Below are 14,274 nucleotides of genomic sequence, written 5' to 3'. Positions count from 1 at the left end.
AGCTGGTGAGTATCAATACCTGCTTAGTAAGTTTTTCTATGCAGTTCTAGGAGAGCAGTTCAAGTACATGATTTACATCTGAATTGAATACAAGACAATAGAACCCATCAAAAGCAGGCTATATTTCATTCTATGTAACAGATCAGGAAGTAAGAGAGAAAATAGAAGCCATTTAGAGGAAATGATAGTACATGTGTATAAATAATTTTCCACATATTTATTTTTATAGAGAACAAGATTTTTGGGATAGGAAAGAGTGGTTGAAAGAAAAGCCTTTACAGTGAAGCTTAGCAAGTACAAATTATCCTACATTTTTTTTTTCCTAAGAAATAATCAGTTAGAAAAATTTAAGTCAGCAAAGATGAAAACAGTAAGCCTGGTAGGTCAGATTTTTCTGAAATTGCAAGTGGATAGCCCTTTGTGTTCAAATGGAAGAATGAAGATCTAATATATGTCATTATGGATATTTTAACTGCACATATGATAAATAGAAATTTAATAACTAAGTGTTACACAAGAATAATGTGAGTTTAGACATTTCTGATGTTCAATTTCCCTTTATATGTCCAATTAACCTTTATTTACTGAGAAACCATGGCATTCTAATTTGACTGGCAGCACCAGAGCTGGCGCCAGTAAGGGGAGTTCAGAAACTCTGCTGGAAAATCATGGTTTATTAATACATCATTAAGCACTTTAAATGGATTCCAATGGTGTATGTCTAAGGAAGGAAATAATTCAGCATTTGTTAGTTACTGACAGAGTATAGAATTGAAATTTACATTATGAGCCTTACGTAAAAAATCCTAATGTGCCAGCAATCAAATTACACATCACAAAATGATGTGAATGTCATCTGCCTTTTACCAGGGAGAACTATAAATGTTAATGATTATATACTTTTATCCAGGAAAAAGCATATTATCATATAGTAATGTGATCTAGGAAAGTATGATTGCAAATAAAATAAAAACTAGATTTATGTGCAATATGCTTGTGATAAGCATTTAGTCCATTTATGATTTAAAGCTAAGTGATACCATGCACAGTTGAAGCATGCAATCTGAATTATACTTTGTTTTTAAAAGGAACCCAGTTAATATGATATCTGCGATTTTAAAGCATGATTATATTTTTCTGTTTTAATATTCTAAATCATTTACAGGAAAAACAATAAGTCTTGAGTTTGGAAAACATTCATATCTTTATTTTAACATTTAATGTCATTCTAAACCATGTCTTCATTTGTTAATTTCTCATGTGTGTGTTTTAATTTATGAATTATCTAAGAAATATTATTTGTATATGATTCCGGTTAATTCATGCTTAAAGATAAAACATAAAAATGTTTTCTTGGAGATATTTGGCTTTCTCAAATCTTATAGACTATTAAATATTTCTCACCAAACTGGGATACTTGACTATGAATGAATATATTTTGCATGCAAAATTTTTACAGTATTAGAGATCCAAAAATAATAATATTTACATCACAATACCCTGCATCCTCTTCTTTTGGTATAGATCAAACCGTCAACTTTTGTTTTATCTTTGTACATGGATGTTTTGGACCCATTTAACTGATGTACCAAGAGGAGCAACCACAACAATTAAGGTAATTTGATTGTGTTGACCATGTCACTTGATTAAAAATATCCTTTCTTAAATTGTATGCCTTGATATTTAGGGAGATCAATCTCTGAGAAATTCTAAAGAACAAATTGGTAGCAGGATTGAGTATATGAGCAGTTAGTGCTCCTCAAGTTCATGTCAACATCACTCCCTTCTTTCCAGCCACTTCTTCTTTCTATTAGCGTAAACTCTGATCTGTGCTATCACATGATACATTGTCACCTTTCATGGCGATACGCTATCTTCCCAACTGAGAACCTGATCCCTAAGGAGATAACCATTTTTTGAGGGAAATTTCAATATTTCAATGTACAACATGTACATGGAGTGAGGTAGCTAGGGACGGGAGGCATATTAGACAATCTGTTTTTTTTGTTTGTTTGGTTGGTTTGGTTTGGTTTTTTTATAGGCAGAGATAATGACGTGATACTTTAGCAACTAACACAGCTTGAGGTAAAGACATAGAATATACTTTGACGTCGTTTGCGATGTTTCAAAAGATATTTCCTGGTGGAAACATGGCATGAAAACTCATGTTTCCAAATGGAATTTTCCATATCTTCATTTGTTTCTCATTTATGTATTGAGAACCTAGGTTTGAATAATCAAATTTGTCCAATTTTATAAAATTTGAAAATGTCACATTATATTACAGTCAAGCTCCTGGGCATAAATTTGAGGGTATTTTGGGCTTATAGCTATGCTTTAGGGTGTAACTTCTTTAAAAAAATTGCTCATTATATCTTTCTACTCTCTGGAGATACATAAGCAATCACATGGTTTTGCAGCATGGTTAATGTATTGATAAACGTATGCAAAAATCTTCTTTATGTCTTTATAGCTCGAGTGATATGCAAATCCTGCTGATTTCTACATTAAAAATACCCTTCTCTTTTAAGGCTGCCAAATGAATCCACAAGTGTGTACTCAGAATATCTATATTTTATTTCATTTACACTATATAACCCCTGCTCTGAAACATTTTCTATATTGAAAATGAATAACAGCATGCACTAAATCTCTTATTATCATGTATATTTAAAGTATCTAAACAGCAATCAGACTGTGTGAATGAATATGATTCAACAAATAAACAAAAAATGTCAGAAACAATAACAGAGAAATCAGGAAACTTAAGCTGATTCCTTAGTTGTCTTTTGAACCACATTGCCTATACATAAAACAGTATGTAATTTCCGTTCCACACAATATTCACAAGAGTGACAGTCTATATATGGGTAGATTTTAGTGGACTCTGGTGATGTGTAAGGAAAAATAATAACAAAGGCTATTTCTGAAATTGTAGAATCATGTATCCATGTAAACTTTTTGCATGATTGCAGTTTATGAAAAAATATATATACATTTTGCTAGGTGGGAATGTATAGAGGAAAAACAACTATCATTGAATTTGTATGGTAGATAGGAGTAAGATAGAAAGTCAGAAAGAAAAATGATCAAGGAGAGGGCAGTCAAGAGCAAGAAATAAGCTGTGTTTTTAAAATGAAAGTAAGGAAAGTGAAACCAAAGGTAGATGGAGATAATACTGAAAATAGACTGTGATAAGGAAAACTGGAATTGTAAACTCACAGTCAATTTTACACACTGAGCTTCTCTTAGAAATTATAGGCAGGGGATCAGACAACCAAAATAAAGCCTGATGGAAATAGAAATAACTAACATAATGCTAAGAAGAAATTCTTTTATTCACTTGAATTTTATATGCGCACTAGTAACTGGGGGACTATTTTAGATATCCTCTCTTTGGAATTTTTTAACATCAATAATCAGCAATAAACCCCATAGCACTTTCTCTTCTTTCCCTTCTTTCAACTTGAAATGGTATATTTTTGAGTTGGCTGGAAACAGAATTGCAATCTATCTTGTGAATTTTTAATCTCAAACTATTAATTCATTACCCTGGAACTTCAGTTTGTTTTTCTCTATATGTTTGGAAGGGCATTAATGGATAATAAGAAAAAAATAAAAGAGTAATAAAATTAGAAGAACCAAAGAACTTTTTGTCTTTAGCAGGTTTTCTGAGACCCTATAGTGGTGCCTGTTGTATATGTCTAAGTATATACAGTCAGTTATAGACCATTTATGTTAAAAATCAATTCTATTCTGTTTCCTGGTAAACTTGATAGGTGACCACCTTGTGGAAACAGAATAACAAAATAAATATGGTAAATAATACATATTCACACATATTCTGTGCTTTCCTAACTTGGTGATTAACGTGCCGTGGATATATACAAAGGGTGAATCAAAAACTTGAATACTGTTATTTCAACAATTCAAATAAATAAAGAGGAGAAAGTTAACAAGAGAGAACTGAGAACTAATATTTCTTAAACAACAAAAGTAATAACAGCAACAACAAAACAAACCTAAGCAATTGGGGAAAGTCTATCATTTATTTTTTTTCCTGGAAAATTAAAGAAATAAAGAGGGAGAGTGAAGAGAGGGAGAGAGAGAAGAAAGAGAGAAAGAAAGAAAGAGAGAAAGAAAGAAAAGGATGTTTTCAAAGCCAATAAGTAGAGATTAATATAACGCAGTAGCATTGGGAGAATGAGCTAGTAAGAGCCCTGTTAAAAATCAGGAGGATGTTTTAACAGGAAGGCTAGACTTTGCCAGACAGGAGGAGACATGTACAGCATCATCTAAAGAGAGATATAATGTTGCTTCAAAGACCAAAGAGATCATTTGGATTAGAGCAAAAAACAGAAATGGGAAGGAAAGAAATGATAAGAAGCTACTATGTCTCCGGCAGGATGAAAAAGCAGATTTAGAAACATGTATGCAGATAAGAGAAGCCTGTAAAAGAGCTAAGGCATTAATCATGGAAGACTGTAATTACACCAGTGCCAACGAGGCCGACACCAGGAGAATGCCTCTGGAAGGTGGCACACTTGGAGAAAACAGAATTTATAATGTATAGATAATATTTATAAAGAATACATATCTGTATGTACACTGGAGCTAGATTTTGGAAACAGCTTGGTAAAAATGATAAATGTGGTTGGTATAAATAGAATCAATAGGAAAATGAAAAAAAAAAAAAAAGACGGTAATGCATAGTGATTAAATGCCAAGACAGTTTTATGTAGTTCAGCATAAGAGATTCCACCATTCAATAGATTTAGTGAGCACCTACTGTGGTTAAAGCACAGACCTTTAGAGACTAATACAAGGATGAATAACACACAGTACCCAACCTCAAAAACTACAGTTCAAATTTATGGAGTATTTACTGATGTTTAGTGAGCATACCAAGTCTTTCATTTATAATAGTCTATATCCAGCTGGATTGAAAATAACACTCTTTTTCAGTCTAGGCTAGTGATCTGAGTAAAAGAACTCCATAAAGCTTAGGTATATTAAAGAAGTTATATTGAGGTGGGAACACCTGGGCAAAAACAAACAAACAAACAAACAAACAAACAAACCAAATAAGGCTGTGCCAGAAACTTTCTTCATCAGAAATGCCAAAACACAAAGTAGAAAACAAAACCAAGTAGGCCCTCTCTCAGGTCTCTCAGGCTAAGTATGTAGTTTTTTAGGTCAGCTTTTTTCTATACAGTTGCACAAAGAAGTATTTTAACACTCTATGTAGTTCCTGGCCTCTAGTTAGCTGGATTTGAATTCTTAATCCACACTCAATGTGTCTTGGCACAAGTTACGTATCCTTTCTGTGTTTCGGGTTCTTAAACTATAAAATTGGGCCAATAGTACTTGTCTCACAGATTCTGACCACTGTAGGGATGAAAATGGAAAATATGCGGAAATAATGTAGAATAATATCTAGCCCATTGAAGGACTAAATCACTGTTCCTTCTTTTTTCTATCTCCATTGCAAAGGTGGCTGCCTTTTAGTTCCAGAGTTTTTATTTTACGTAATCTTCAATTTTAGCAACATGCCAGGATTAAATTGCAGTCTTTAAATCTCTGGTCTAAATATCCAGAAGAAACAGACCAATAATCATAAAATAACTAAGCATAGTTGTTAAAGATCTATTATTTAGCAAGGTTACAAGTCTAGGTGGTTTTACAGCTGAGTCAGTCTATCCTTTGGATAAGAAACCACAATTTTATATCTGATTCCAAACAGTCAAGATAATGAAAAAACATGCAAACCATCCCAGTTCACTGTACAAAGTTAGCACAATTTTAATAGCAGAGCATAATAAAAATATGTGCACAGGCATGTGCAAGCACACAGAAACATTCTCATGGAAAAATACCACAATCAATTTGACACGTATACGTTTATAGAAATTTGAAAAAAATCTGTTGAAAGGTTTAACTTTTTATTAAAGGCATAATACATTTTGATAAAGGTGATTTTTTTTAATGTTTATTTATTTATTTTGAAAGACAGAGTGGGGAGGGGTGGGGAAGAGCTCAGAGAGAGGGAGAGAGCAAATCCCAAGCGGGCTCTGTGCTGTCAGTGCAGAACTGGGTGTGGGGCTTGATCCCAGGAACTGCAAGATCATGACCAGATGCTCAACTGTCGAGCCCCCTAGGTGCCCCAAGTTGATGCTTACTTATTTATTTATTTTTATTTTTTTTAAGTTTATTTATTTTGAGAGAGAAAGCTCATGTTAGCAGGGAGAGGCAGAGAGAGAGGGAGAGAAAATCCCAAGTAGACTCTGTTCTCAGCTCAGAGCTCCACTAGGGGCTTAATCCCCCAAACTGTTACATCATGACCTGAGCCCAAGTGAAGAGTTGGACGCTTAACCAACTGAACCAGCCAGGATCTCCATGGTGATGGTTTTTTAATGTGTCAACATAGCTAAGCTAAACTACATTTCCCAAAATTTCTTTCTTAAACATGTGTTTATGACGTGGGTGAGGCACAGTGTAGATTCCTTCAAAATTTGTAAGGTGTACGAAAAGCAATAGTAATTGTGTAGGGCACACATTATGACAGGTAAGCTGGTGGTAGCTGGGCATGTAATTCCTTCCTTTGGATCTTTTCTTAGCATCTCTGAATTCTGTCCAGGTGTATGCCTTTGTGATAAAGGGCCAGGCTTCTGCAGAATAACCTTATCACCAGGGCAGGTGGCAATAATAATAGACACAATTTTCAGTCCATTCTTGTGGAAATCTATCTTCAGCTTGTTGGTCCCAGCCTGCCTGTGATCTTCCCTTCCTGACTACCTTCCTTGTAAACTTCCACCACCAGCATCAGAGGCAGAGAAAACAGCCTTCCAGACTGTTAAGTCAGCTCTTACAATTGCACAAGCCAGTTGTCTATAACAGTGCCTAAATATATACTAAATATATACTATATACACTAAATATATACTATATTATACTCATATGTATAATAAATCATGTTAGTGTATATTATGTATATACATATATATGTATATATGTATGTACATATATATGTATATACATTATAGGAATTCTCAAATTGGTTCTCTAATTGGTTTGATTTAAAAACACTAATGATTATTTCCACAGGTATAGAAGATACTGATAAGCCATAGAAGGGCAAAAGACTTACTCAAATTATTACCTTTAGTTAACTATAATCAAGTATCTCTATATAGAAGGTGGAACTGTGCGTGACCAATTATTTGCTACCTTACAACATTTTAATGAAAAAAAAAAACCACGTAATGGAATTGGTTGGGTGTTTATAATTGTGCTGGAGAATTTGGGGAAAGAAATTGAAGAGCTCAACCTTAAATTCCAGTTCAAAATCTGCATGAAAGACCTAAAAACATCAATGACTATTCTTGAAGAAACCTCTGTATCATATAACCTCAAGGTCAAGATTTCTGAAAATTAGGCAAGATGGCGGCTTAGGAGGACGCTGGGCTCACCGCACGTGTCCTGCTGATCACTTAGATTCCATCTACACCTACCTAAATAACCCAGAAAACCGCCAGAGGATTAGCAGAACGTAGTCGCCAGAGCCAAACGCAGACGAGAGGCCCACGGAAGAGGGTAGGAAGGGCGGCGAGGCGGTGCGCGCTCCACGGACTGGCGGGAGGGAGCCGGGGCGGAGGGGCGGCTCGCCGGCCAAGCAGAGCCCCCGAGTCTGGCTTGCAAAAGCGGAGGGGCCTGACGGACTGTGTTCCGACAGCAAGCGCGACTTAGCGTCTGGGAGGTCATAAATTAACAGCTCTGCTCGGAAAGCGGGAAGGCTGGAGGACAAAGGGAGGGAGAGCTGCTGAGCCCCCTGACAACAGAGCTCAGTTTGGTGGGGAACAAAGGCGCTCGCCAGCGCCATCTCCCCCGCCCATTCCCCAACCAAAATCCCAAAGAGAACCAGTTCCTGCCAGGGAACTTGCTCGCTCCGAGCAAACACCCAACTCTGAGCTTCTGCTGAGCCAAACCTCCGGCAGCTGATCTGACTCCCTCCCAGTGCCACAGGGCCCCTCCTGAAGTGGATCACCTAAGGAGAAGCGAGCTAAGCCTGCCCCTCCTGCCCCCGTGCACCTTGCCTACCCACCCCAGCTAATACACCAGATCCCCAGCATCACAAGCCTGGCAGGGTGCAAGTAGCCCAGACAAGCCACACCACCCCACAGTGAATCCTGCCCCTAGGAGAGGAGAAGAGAAGGCACACACCAGTCTGACTGTGGCCCCAGCGGTGGGCTGGGGGCAGACATCAGGTCTGACTGCGGCCCCGCCCACCAACTCCAATTATACACCACAGCACAGGGGAAGTGCCCTGCAGGTCCTCACCACGCCAGGGACTATCCAAAATGACCAAGCGGAAGAATTCCCCTCAGAAGAATCTCCAGGAAATAACAACAGCTAATGAGCTGATCAAAAAGGATTTAAATAATATAACAGAAAGTGAATTTAGAATAATAGTCATAAAATTAATCACTGGGCTTGAAAACAGTATACAGGACAGCAGAGAATCTCTTGCTACAGAGATCAAGGGACTAAGGAACAGTCACGAGGAGCTGAAAAACGCTTTAAACGAAATGCATAACAAAATGGAAACCACCACAGCTCGGCTTGAAGAGGCAGAGGAGAGAATAGGTGAACTAGAAGATAAAGTTATGGAAAAAGAGGAAGCTGAGAAAAAGAGAGATAAAAAAATCCAGGAGTATGAGGGGAAAATTAGAGAACAAAGTGATACACTAAAAAGAAATAATATACGCATAATTGGTATCCCAGAGGAGGAAGAGAGAGGGAAAGGTGCTGAAGGGGTACTTGAAGAAATCATAGCTGAGAACTTCCCTGAACTGGGGAAGGAAAAAGGCATTGAAATCCAAGAGGCACAGAGAACTCCCTTCAGACGTAACTTGAATCGATCTTCTGCACGACATATCATAGTGAAACTGGCAAAATACAAGGATAAAGAGAAAATTCTGAAAGCAGCAAGGGGTAAACGTGCCCTCACATATAAAGGGAGACCTATAAGACTCGTGACTGATCTCTCTTTTGAAACTTGGCAGGCCAGAAAGAATTGGCAGGAGATCTTCCATGTGTTGAACAGAAAAAAATATGCAGCCGAGAATCCTTTATCCAGCAAGTCTGTCATTTAGAATAGAAGGAGAGATAAAGGTCTTCCCAAACAAACAAAAACTGAAGGAATTTGTCACCACTAAACCAGCCCTACAAGAGATCTTAAGGGGGACCCTGTGAGACAAAGTACCAGAGACATCACTACAAGCATAAAACATACAGACATCACAATGACTCTAAACCCGTATCTTTCTATAATAACACTGAATGTAAATGGATTAAATGCGCCAACCAAAAGACATAGGGTATCAGAATGGATAAAAAAACAAGACCCATCTATTTGCTGTCTACAAGAGACTCATTTTAGACCTGAGGACACCTTTAGATTGAGAGTGAGGGGATGGAGAACTATTTATCATGCGACTGGAAGCCAAAAGAAAGCTGGAGTAGCCATACTTATATCAGACAAACTAGACTTTAAATTAAAGGCTGTAACAAGAGATGAAGAAGGACATTATATAATAATTACAGGGTCTATCCATCAAGAAGAACTAACAATTATAAACGTCTATGCGCCGAATACCGGAGCCCCCAAATATATAAAACAATTACTCATAAACATAAGCAACCTTATTGATAAGAATGTGGTAATTGCAGGGGACTTTAACACCCCACTTACAGAAATGGATAGATCATCTAGACACACGGTCAATAAAGAAACAAGGGCCCTGAATGAGACATTGGATCAGATGGACTTGACAGATCTATTTAGAACTCTGCATCCCAAAGCAACAGAATATACTTTCTTCTCCAGTGCACATGGAACATTCTCCAAGATAGATCATATACTGGGTCACAAAACAGCCCTTCATAAGTTTACAAGAATTGAAATTATACCATGCTTACTTTCAGACCACAATGCTATGAAGCTTGAAATCAACCACAGAAAAAAGTCTGGAAAACCTCCAAAAGCATGGAGGTTAAAGAACACCCTACTAACGAATGAGTGGGTCAACCAGGCAATTAGAGAAGAAATTAAAAAATATATGGAAACAAACGAAAATGAAAATACAACAATCCAAACGCTTTGGGACACAGCAAAGGCAGTCCTGAGAGGAAAATACATTGCAATCCAGGCCTATCTCAAGAAACAAGAAAAATCCCAAATACAAAATCTAACAGCACACCTAAAGGAACTAGAAGCAGAACAGCAAAGGCAGCCTAAACCCAGCAGAAGAAGAGAAATAATAAAGATCAGAGCAGAAATAAACAATATAGAATCTAAAAAAACTGTAGAGCAGATCAATGAAACCAAGAGTTGTTTTTTTGAAAAAATAAACAAAATTGACAAACCTCTAGCCAGGCTTCTCAAAAAGAAAAGGGAGATGACCCAAATAGATAAAATCATGAATGAAAATGGAATGATTACAACCAATCCCTCAGAGATACAAACAATTATCAGGGAATACTATGAAAAATTATATGCCAACAAATTGGACAACCTGGAAGAAATGGACAAATTCCTGAACACCCACACGCTTCCAAAACTCAATCAGGAGGAAATAGAAAGCTTGAACAGACCCATAACCAGCAAAGAAATTGAATCGGTTATCAAAAATCTCCCAACAAATAAGAGTCCAGGACCAGATGGCTTCCCAGGGGAGTTCTACCAGACGTTTAAAGCAGAGATAATACCTATCCTTCTCAAGCTATTCCAAGAAATAGAAAGGGAAGGAAAACTTCCAGACTCATTCTATGAAGCCAGTATTACTTTGATTCCTAAACCAGACAGAGACCCAGTAAAAAAAGAGAACTACAGGCCAATATCCCTGATGAATATGGATGCAAAAATTCTCAATCAGATACTAGCAAATCGAATTCAACGGCATATAAAAAGAATTATTCACCATGATCAAGTGGGATTCATTCCTGGGATGCAGGGCTGGTTCAACATTCGCAAATCAATCAACGTGATACATCACATTAACAAAAAAAAAGAGAAGAACCATATGATCCTGTCAATCGATGCAGAAAAGGCCTTCGACAAAATCCAGCACCCTTTCTTAATAAAAACCCTTGAGAAAGTCGGGATAGAAGGAACATACTTAAAGATCATAAAAGCCATTTATGACAAGCCCACAGCTAACATCATCCTCAACGGGGAAAAACTGAGAGCTTTTTCCCTGAGATCAGGAACACGACAAGGATGCCCACTCTCACCGCTGCTGTTTAACATAGTGCTGGAAGTTCTAGCATCAGCAATCAGACAACAAAAGGAAATCAAAGGCATCAAACTTGGCAAAGATGAAGTCAAGCTTTCGCTTTTTGCAGATGACATGATATTATACATGGAAAATCCGACAGACTCCACCAAAAATCTGCTAGAACTGATACATGAATTCAGCAAAGTTGCAGGATACAAAATCAATGTACAGAAATCAGTTGCATTCTTATACACTAACAATGAAGCAACAGAAAGACAAATAAAGAAACTGATCCCATTCACAATTGCACCAAGAAGCATAAAATACCTAGGAATACATCTAACCAAAGATGTAAAGGATCTGTATGCTGAAAACTATAGAAAGCTTATGAAGGAAATTGAAGAAGATTTAAAGACATGGAAAGACATTCCCTGCTCATGGATTGGAAAAATAAATATTGTCAAAATGTCAATACTACCCAAAGCTATCTACACATTCAATGCAATCCCAATCAAAATTGCACCAGCATTCTTCTCGAAACTAGAGCAAGCAATCCTAAAATTCATATGGAATCACAAAAGGCCCCGAATAGCCAAAGGAATTTTGAAGAAGAAGACCAAAGCAGGAGGCATCACAATCCCAGACTTTAGCCTCTACTACAAAGCTGTCATCATCAAGACAGCATGGTCTTGGCACAAAAACAGACACATAGACCAATGGAATAGAATAGAAACCCCAGAACTAGACCCACAAACGTATGGCCAACTCATCTTTGACAAAGCAGGAAAGAACATCCAATGGAAAAAAGACAGCCTCTTTAACAAATGGTGCTGGGAGAACTGGACCGCAACATGCAGAAGGTTGAAACTAGACCACTTTCTCACACCATTCACAAAAATAAACTCAAAATGGATAAAGGACCTAAATGTGAGACAGGAAACCATCAAAACCTTAGAGGAGAAAGCAGGAAAAGACCTCTCTGACCTCAGCCGTAGCAATCTCTTACTCGACACATCCCCAAAGGCAAGGGAATTAAAAGCAAAAGTGAATTACTGGGACCTTATGAAGATAAAAAGCTTCTGCACAGCAAAGGAAACAACCAACAAAACTAAAAGGCAACCAACGGAATGGGAAAAGATATTCGCAAATGACATATCGGACAAAGGGCTAGTATCCAAAATCTATAAAGAGCTCACCAAACTCCACACCCGAAAAACAAATAACCCAGTGAAGAAATGGGCAGAAAACATGAATAGATACTTCTCTAAAGAAGACATCTGGATGGCCAACAGGCACATGAAAAGATGTTCAGCTTCGCTCCTTATCAGGGAAATACAAATCAAAACCACACTCAGGTATCACCTCACGCCAGTCAGAGTGGCCAAAATGAACAAATCAGGAGATTATAGATGCTGGCGAGGATGTGGAAAAATGGGAACCCTCTTGCACTGTTGGTGGGAATGCAAATTGGTGCAGCCGCTATGGAAAGCAGTGTGGAGGTTCCTCAGAAAATTAAAAATAGACCTACCCTATGACCCAGCAATAGCACTGCTAGGAATTTATCCAAGGGATACAGGAGCACTGATGCATAGGGCCACTTGTACCCCAATGTTCATAGCAGCACTCTCAACAATAGCCAAATTATGGAAAGAGCCTAAATGTCCATCAACTGATGAATGGATAAAGAAATTGTGGTTTATATACACAATGGAATATTACGTGGCAATGAGAACAAATGAAATATGGCCTTTTGTAGCAACGTGGATGGAACTGGAGAGTGTGATGCTAAGTGAAATAAGCCATACAGAGAAAGACAGATACCATATGGTTTCACTCTTATGTGGATCCTGAGAAACTTAACAGGAACCCATGGGGGAGGGGAAGGATAAAGAAAAAAAAAAAAAAAGAGGCTAGAATGGGAGAGAGCCAAAGCATAAGAGACTGTTAAAAACTGAGAACAAACTGAGGGTTGATGGGGGGTGGGATGGAGGGGAGGGTGGGTGATGGGTATTGAGGAGGGCACCTTTTGGGATGAGCACTGGGTGTTGTATGGAAACCAATTTGTCAATAAATTTCATAAAAAAAAAATAAACATTAAAAAAAAAAAGAAAAGAAAATTAAACCCAAGGGCTGAATTTTGCAAGTGATTTAATTACATTGTAAATTAAATTTCCAATCTTATAGAATGGCTTTTTAAAAAAAACATGTATAGCTGATACAATGTTACATTAGTTTCAGGTGTACAAAACAGTGATTCAACAAGTCTATAAGTTATGTTCACCATAAGTGTAGCTACCATCTGTCAGTATACATTGCTATTACACTATCATTGACTATATTCTTTTTGCTGTACCTTTTATCCCATGACTTATTCATTCCATATCTGGAAGCCTGTATCTCCCACTCCCCTTTATCCATTTTGCCCATCCTTCCATACCTCTTCCCTCTGGCAACCATCAGTTTTCTGTATGTATAGATCTATTTCTGCTTTTTTTTTTTTTCAGGAATGTTACCATTCCCTCCAACTCCAGAGTCAAGGACTATCTTTGCTTGGGACTCAGTTCTCCCTAGGAGAGTTGTCAATTGCTATTGGTTCTTTCATCTGGGATTTTGACTCTGCCCTCTGATGCATCCCTTATTTTCCACTTGAAATGATCCTTGTTTAGGTTTCTTTGCTTGCATGTAGGAAGATTGGGGTCCAGTGATCTCCTTATATATTGAACAACATTCCTTTTAATTAAAAATTATGTAATTCTTTAAAATTTCTGAGAGCTTCCTGCATATCAAACTATGATAAAAATATACAAAAGCCTCAATCAGAAATGTGTTTGAAAGAGTAGCCCTCTCTCTACCTGACACTAAGTAAGATTCAGGATGCTGCTATAGGACAACAACTACAGAACCCTGAGACATATTTCTGTCTAAATGAGAGGATCTGTAAGCAAACCACTACATCTATCCAGTGTTTCAACAAAGACGCTTATAGACATATCTTTGA

The sequence above is a fragment of the Prionailurus viverrinus genome, chromosome C1 (genome assembly GCF_022837055.1).
Source record: "Prionailurus viverrinus isolate Anna chromosome C1, UM_Priviv_1.0, whole genome shotgun sequence".
In the NCBI taxonomy this organism is placed as follows: Eukaryota; Metazoa; Chordata; class Mammalia; order Carnivora; family Felidae; genus Prionailurus; species Prionailurus viverrinus.
The sequence above is the reverse complement of the archived record's forward strand: the minus strand, read 5'-3'. Positions refer to the sequence as shown.